Here is an 8419-nt window from a genome sequence, read left to right as displayed (position 1 = left end):
GGAACTTGGCTGAAGATTCAGTAGGGACAGATCTGGAGCTTGATCAGGAGAAGTTTCTCTTACCAGTTCATCTAAGATTTCATCTATTTTCGGTAAAGTAAATGATAATGAGCACAAGAGATAGATGTTATAAAAAGAAAAAAAAGAGAATTAGTTGAACAATGTTACCTATAGTTTCATCAGGTTTATGAGCCTTTGAGCCTTCGGCTTCATGAGTCTCTAAAGTTTCGCTATCATGGATTTCTTCATCTTCAATAAAAACTTCAGGGATTGGTTCTACAGGTGCTGAGGTATTGCCTAATGTGGGAATTTCGACTTGTGGCTGCAATGGAAGTAATGAATGTAAGAGGTGGTCAGGTTTACTGCTAAGTGAGGTTGGTAACCTGATAGAGAATAAAAGGTTCATACCTTAAGAGATAATTTGGCTTTCTTGGTCCTTGGTTTTTTGGGTAAGAGAAAACTTTCAGGTGTTTTCCTTTTGCTTTTTCCTCTTGAAGATGCAGCAGCTGAAGTAGCAAGAGTTCTCATGAGTGCCTTTAAAGGTGCTGAATCCAAAGTTGCAGAAGTTTTCATGAATTCCTTTAAGTTTGGAGCATCAAACCCCAGAGCAGGCTTGGGACCAGCCGAATAGTACTAGATTGCTTTGGCTGGGGGAGTAAACTCAAGATCCTGTGCATGACCAGATGATAAAATAAGAAGTGGATTCAAGAACAAGAAATGATGGGCATAATGAAATTACCTCACTGTCAGAAGCAAAATCGGGTTGTAAGTTTTTGCATAAAGAATGAACTGATATATTGAAGATATGAGCATGCCATTCTTGCCACCAAGAAACAAAGAAGGGATGAGCAACATCTATTAGCCCAAATGGAGATTGTTCGTATATTGGCAATTCCCATCCTAATTCAAAGACCTTCTTGGCTTCTATTCCTTCTGTTATTACTTCCCTTGACTTTATGATTGTTGAGAAGAGGAATTTTGGAGGCAGTTGGCCACATCCTAATTGTCTGGCCACCATGTTTGGATAATAGAATTCATAGGTGGATTGTACTAATCTCCCATGATGAAATTCGGCTGGCAAAGTGTAAGGTTTGATAAAGGAGTTGAAAATCTCCGTGGATTCTTGGCCTGAACAACCAATTTCATAGCTAAACTTGCAGGGCAAAGTCAGATTTTCATTTTCTCTGTAAGGAAACCAGAGCACATTGACGAATCCCTTGAAAAATAGCTTGAAGAAATGACCAATGTTTATATCAATGCTTATAGATGATGCTGCTTCCCCATAAGTCTGACAAGCCTTAACATTTGCTGTGCTGCCTTCAGCATAGTTAACTGAGGGAAAACTTAGGTTGAAGAGGCTCACAGGGGTTATCTGATGCATATATAGCTGGAGCCACATTTGAATTAGCCACCAGGGACCATTCACACAAGAAATTTCTCCACCTTGGCGCATCTGAAGGTTGATCTGATGCATCATATGATAAGCAGACCCTAAGAGATATTTGCCTAGTGGGATCTGAGTGCCTGCAGCTAAGTCTTCAGCCATTACCATGTGATTCAGGGTTGGTTCATTGGATTTTCCACAGAAGATGAATCTACATAGCCACATATTCATGAAGGTTTTCAACTCTTTGTCAGAGACGGTGCCAGATGCATTCATGTAGTTCTAAATATGTTTGACCCATCCACATCCAGAGCTGACGGCTCTTTGATTACTTTTGCTCTTGTACTTGTTGGGATATACTGGCAATGACACATTCAAGCCAGTCATCATGAATACGTCGGCTAGAGTGATGGTCATAATACCATGACCAAAGATAAAGGCATTGATAGCGTCAGACCAAAAATGAGAAGCTGCTATCAAAAGGGAATCATTCCTGGGTGTCTCTGCTAAAGATAACTCCAGACAATGACTGATGTCCTAACTTTCCCAGTGGCTGTTGCTTTTCTCCAGCATTCTCCTGTACCAGTTACGCCATCTGGTGATTGGGGGAAATGGCCAATTCTTGAACGTGTTTGGCCATCAGTTTGACGAGGTAATCCCAGACTTGAAAGGAATTCTTTAGGTTTCCTTCTCAATAATTTCAGAAGGGTCAGGATTTCCCATTGGGCCGAGGAAATAGGAGTCAGGGTTGGCAGCATAGGGGATCAAAATCTGGCTCTTGTATTCCTTTAGAAGATGATTGAAATCAGAGGGGAGTAAATCAAAAGAGGAGCGGGAGAATAAGATGAAAGTTGCCGAATATAAGTAAAGTTTACCTCTGGGATTTCATCCTGGGTCGCCATTGAAGGTTTGAAGGAGGTCCGAGGTTGCGCTGAAAGCTTGAATTTTTGGGCAGCGGCTGCGGTTTTGAACGGTGATGACCTAGGAGGATGAAAGAGCTTGTGGTCAATTTCAGAATAAAACAACTTTTATTCCGAAATTGAGGGGGCATGTGTTAACACTGGATTTTGGTCGATTCTAGAAGATGACAGGTAGACCCACATGCGGGAAGAAGGGTGTTCGGCAAACAAAACAAGCGGTTGGCTAAATGCTTGTGCGGTCGGTTACTCTGGAAGGCGGTAACTCCATTCGGGAAAACAGAAGATGGTAGGCAAGACCGATCGGAAAGATGAGAGTTGTAATAATAAAGGAATCTATAAGTTTAGGGTAAGGAATCGTAAGTTTCCAAGTTTGTTTAGAAGTTCCTTTATAAATTGTAGTCCTCTGGGACTCACATTTTGTCTAGGGTATAAATATTGACCCTCGACCATTGTAAAAGAGGTTTACAACCAAAATCAATACAACCGGCCCCGTGCCAACTTTCGAGTCCTCTTGTCGTGTCGTCGAGTTCTTCGAGAGGAATCATCGATCCGTCGACCTCCGTAAGTTCCGACAACCTTGTTATCATGTTTAGTATCATGCGGTGGATTTAGACGTGATGCAAGTAGTCTTGTTTGTTTTCAATGGTCGTGCGGCGGATCCTTGCTTGACAATCAAGAAGTCTTTGCTTATGCTTTGTGTATGAGTAGATACCGTGCGGCAGGCGTTTACTCAATATGCTTAGTGAAAGCAAGATAGTTATCGGCTCTTTTAGATATGGCAAATCTAAATAGATTCATTAAGTTATCCAGTGTTGCATGTTACGGAACATTTTATATATATATTCGTAACACACTTCTACCCAATCTAGATTGATATTGTTCGGCCTTCTCTCTCTTGTGGTTTTATTCATGTTTCGACGATCATTGCTTTTTCATAATATCTTTGCAACTAGATAGTGTGCTCATAATGGCCGAATTATTTTAATCTAGGTTGTCACATGTCGCGGGTTCATGCATGTTAATCATGTTTAAGCTTTAACAAAACCAGGTGTCGTGCGGCAGATGCAGGTTTTGGATTAGTTTAATCGTTTTTATTTGCACGTTCCTTCTTCATGGACCCCAATTCGGCTGGACTGCCGAGTTTGGTTATGCGTTAATTCATAATTAATTTCACTTGTTCAAATATGTCTTCCCATGCATGTGTATTCGGCGTTCAGGTTTCCACGTGCATTCATCTTACGATTAGCCGAAACGGTTTATGAACTCATTGGCAGACAGCTCTCTATAGCTGTATGTTGTTGTAAGTGGCTTCAGGGCCGTATATGTGGAACTGTCTGGTATTACCCGACATGTTCCGGTTTGACATTTAATTGTTTTATCCCTTGTTAGTTTTTTCAGGTCAAACTGACTGGCATGCTTCCAGATAACGAAACACCCGGGAACCCGATTGAAGCTACGCTTTTCGGCTTGCTGTGTGTGAGGCACAGTGCGTTACATTTTGTGTCAACACTTAGGATTGAATGAGAAGGTTGAGATGACCCTGTCCGTCAGACTGGGCGAGGGCCACACGGGGCTCATCTATGTTTTTCTCCCCTAGCTCTATTTGACATGGGGCGGCCTCGAGCCCTTCGTGGGCTGGCCTTCAAACCCCGGTCGATCGTTGCTCATGTTGAATGAGACAACTACCGCTTTGTGACGCAACACGGAGCATTGTGATGCATTTTGCTACATGTGCGATGCTTAGTTCCTGAGCCCCCAGGCGGTTTAGGGCCTGAATCATCCGGAGGGCACGGGCATATGAAATGAATGCACATATGGATGTATAAAATATTTATAAAGAAATAGCGGGGGCGGTAGTGTTACCTTGATGACTCGAGTGACGGGGTTTGAAGAGCTCCAGTCAGAAATGTCCAACCAAGACCCGTGCTCGTTGTTCGTGATGGAGTCGGCATGGCCTACATGGGGCGTCCCTTTGCTCCTTACCTATCCCTCGGTGTGTTTTTCTGAGCCATTCGATCGACTTTTAGGAAGCCCGATGGTCTCTCCTGGTGGAGATCCCGTTTTTGGGTTTTTTTTCTAAGTCCCGCCTAGGGAAACAGAGGGCCGCTGCATGCGGTGGGGCTTTGGTTCTTGTGCCCATCATGCGGTAGTGGTGGGCCATGCCTAGGCCACGTCCCATCTGATCAGGCGCCGCTCCATTGGGTAGGGAGCGTCTGATCGGTCAAGATGCGTCCCATCTGCATTAAATGGGAAAGAGAGAGAGGGTTTTTCGCTCCGCCGTTTCATCTTTCCCGATCGGAGCGCCTTCCCCAACTGCTGCATCCTTTTCCTTAAGTAGGAGAAGGGAGAAGGTTTTCGCCTTGTTCTTTCACCTATTCCTCATCTACCGCCTCCTTTCCTTTTCCTTCTTGCCGAGAGCATTCTTGAGAGGCACGATGGTTTCTAGGAAAGAAAGGGGAGAGAAAGAAAAGGGAGAGAGTGAGGGAGAAGAGAAAAACTCATAAATCCTTTTGTGACCCTAGAGCGAGATGTCGGACTAGAGGTCGTCCACTATGAGGGAGTCGGTGTTGAAGGCCTTCGTCGCGAAGGGGTTTCTGCCGCCGAAGGAGGTGGCGCACTAGAGGGCTCCCGGGAGGGAGGAGTTTCCTCAACCTCGGCCTGGTGAGGTGGTTTCCTTTCTCACCTTCCATGAGCGTGGGTTGGGATACCCCACGCACTAGTTCCTACACGGACTCCTCAATGAGTGGGGTATGGAGTTGCAGCACCTCAATCCGATAGGGGTGCTGCACATCACCAGCTTTGTCATCGTCTATGAGGCCTTCCTCGGGATGGAGCCGCACATGGATTTCTTCCACTAGTTGTTCTCTGGGCGAGCTTTGCTGGTGGGGAATCTGCCTGAGGTCGCACCGATGGGGGATTTCACCCTACAGAGGAAGCCGAGAGTGGGAGGCTCATATCCCGCATACATTTCTTGTGACTCCAACTAGGGGTGGCATGGGGAGTGGTTTTATATCAAGAATCCAGTGGAGGCGCTGTTCCTGATGTTCACCAGTGGGAGGATGAAAAAGCAGGATAGTTGGTCATGGGGTTGTGCCTGTCGAGAGAAGAAGAAGGTGGAGATCATTGAGGAGGAGTTGTGGAAGCTTGTGCGGTGTGGCCTTGATGGGGTGCGGGTGTTCCACACCCTCTACCACCACTAGGTTCTGCCATTGGTAGAGAGGATGCAACCGATATAGAAGTACAATGGCCTGATGGACCCAGACCGTGCATCGCCGAAGGAGCTACCGGACGACAAGGTCTGGAGTCACCTTGGCCGGGTGCTATAGCTAAAGCCCAAAGAGAAGGTCGATGGGAAGCCCGCACCTTTCAACTCCACGATCGTGTCTAGACTGGTATGCTCCCTTCTATTTAGTCCGTGCTTCTTCCTCTACTTTCCAATTTTTTTAATTTCAAGCCACCTGTTCCATAGGGGCTTGGAGTTTATAAGTCCCGGCCGCACCTTCCCAAGGGACTAGAGGGCGTGGCCCGACAGGCCACCTAGAAGGAGGTGGCGAATGCCAGGAAGAAGAAGAGAACCAAGGAGGTTTGGTGGAAGCAAGAGAAGGAGCAGGAGATCACCCAGTGCGTGAAGGTCAGGGAACATAGGAGTGACGTCGAGTCGAAGCTCGAGTCAGAGGATCCCACAGATGTGGATGACATGGTTTTATTCGAGGAGGTGGAGAGTCGGGAGGTCATTGTGACCTTGGTGGAGCATCGTGACCCTATGACGATGTCCGCTGGTGATATGCAGGAGGTGGAAAGGCGCGCGGTGGTTCCTGTGCTGAGGAAGCGCGCGGCGAGCACGGACGCCGTCGACGAATGGGAGGCAAAGCGGACACGGTCACCGTGCCCCTCGGTGGTGTCACTAGTCTTTGTCCTCGCCTGTCGTGGACATGGCCATGCAAGTCGGGTGGTCCAAGGAGCGCACTAGCACTCGTGCGTTGCCAGGACCAGCGCCAGCGCGTGACTCATAGCTAGAGGATGCCCCGCCTACTGCTCTAGTCGAGGAGTCCCGAGCCGAGGGTCATGGTGACCCACAGGCCAAGCAGGAGCTAGTTGGGATGACTCCACCCGCAGCTAAATTGAGGGGGCACAGGTCACAGCCTAGAAGCGGTCCTTGCCCTGTAGGCCCATCGACGTCGGGTCCTGACTTTAGAGTTATGCTACTTACCTCCTGGTATGTTTTTCTTTGTTTCTTTTTGATCTTTTGCTATTGAGTCTTTTTGGAGTGTGACTTTCCTGCACTTTTTTGTCAGTGGCCGGGGCATGACGGGGTTGAGCATCACCCCAACTCCCATGTAGGAGACTTGGAGGCCCACCCTATAGCGTGTCGCGATGAGCGGTGGGGGGAATAGGGTGGCGGTGGTGAACCCTTCCCTTCTGAGGTGGTGCCCCCTAGGTCGGTTGCTGGTACAGTGGTAGCGGCGGCGTCAGCATTAGCGGTGATCCTGGTGCTAGCAGTGAAGGTCGCGTCAGAGGTAACTCCCATGGCCCCTCATCCACCAGCTGCGGCGAAAGAGGAGAGGGAAATAGAGCTCCCTACCTCACCGGGTGGAGGGCTGCATGGCTCACTTTCGTGGTCGAAGTCAAAGGCACCAGGGAGAGACACGGCCGGGATAGAGTCAGAATGCCTGATGGTGGCCTACGTAGCTGAGGTGGTGGAGATCCTATCCGATGATGAGGCGAATGACATGGTGGAGCTGCCGGTGTCATCACGGGAGCTGGCGGTGGTCTAGTTAGAGGCTTGGCCCTCTGATGGGCTACCGAAGGGTGACCTAGAGTGGCCCTACCCTAAGGACCTGACAAAGGTGTGGTTCATCCTTCGAGATTCTTAGGAGTGTCATCTCTGGGACATCCTTGGGTGGAAAGGGCTTGCCACGGAGTTTGAACTCGCCAACCTATCCTCGAAGCTCGAGGACGCCTAGGAGTGGGTCAAGTCCGCCTAGCAGTTAATCCAGATTGACCTACAGCTTGCCATGGAGGTAACTTTCCCATATTTGTCCTTGACCTCTGAATATCTTGTTGGTTGCCTCAGCATGCTTGCTTTTCATAGGGTCTAAAGAAGATGTCATCTCATAAGTCCCGCTTCCTCTGGATGGAACATGCCCTAGTAGCTAAGCTTGAGCGTCAGCTTGAGTCCACCCGCCGCGAGTCCTAGGACCGGGCGACCGAGGTGACCATGGCACGGGTGGAGGGGCAGCGTGCAGCAGAGCGAGTGACTACCGCTGAGCAGGGGCTTGAGGCAGTGAAGGCCCACCAGGCAGAGATTGAGGCGGGGTTGCAGACATCCCTAGCAGACATCGATGCGATGCTCCAAAAATCCTTAGAGACCCTTGAGTCAGAGTGGAGCACCTTGGGGTCAGAGCGGAAGGCCCTGGAGTTGGCGTGGAAGGCCCTGGAGTCGGAGTGAAAGGCTGGGTCAGAGGCAGACCAGGAAGTGCTCGCGCTTCGAGGCTGGGTGATGGGGATGGAGGAGGCGAGCACCTAGCTGTGCAAGCAGGTGGCCCGGTAGGTGGAGGAATTCTCCACCCTTGAGAACTTCCACATCGGTACATACCTTTTCTATTTTTCATCGTGTTGGTTTCTTCCTTCAGCCTGTTTCTAAGCTTGTCGTCCTTATCTCAGAGCTAGGCGGAAAGGTGAAGTCGTTGGAGCGAGACTTGGAGACAGTCAAGGCGACCTTTAGCCGAAATGCAGAGGAGCTGGCCAAGTCCTGTGAGGAGCGATGTGCTCTTGAGGGGGAACTTGACCAGATCCGCAACGTTGCCTAGCTTGTCGTCTCGGAGGTCTTCGCGTCGATGCCAAGTACTAGTGCGCCCGCTGTCCAGCTGGCGGAGGTCCCGAATGCGGTCTGGGACCATATCACAAGTGGGCTGTTCTACGGAGCATCGAGGGTGTTGACTTCGGTGGTGATGTACCACCTAAACCTGGACTTCGCCACTATCTGCAGTAGGTATGCTGACAACCTGAGCATGAAGGACATCTAAATGCTCGGGGAGAGCTTGCTGCCGCACGCAAGGTTGGTGGCAGAGCAAGTCTCTGCGTAGTGGGTGATGGACATCCGCTGTGAAGACAT

Source organism: Miscanthus floridulus, chromosome 1 (assembly GCF_019320115.1).
Source record: "Miscanthus floridulus cultivar M001 chromosome 1, ASM1932011v1, whole genome shotgun sequence".
NCBI lineage: Eukaryota > Viridiplantae > Streptophyta > Magnoliopsida > Poales > Poaceae > Miscanthus > Miscanthus floridulus.
Note: the sequence above shows the minus strand (reverse complement) of the source record.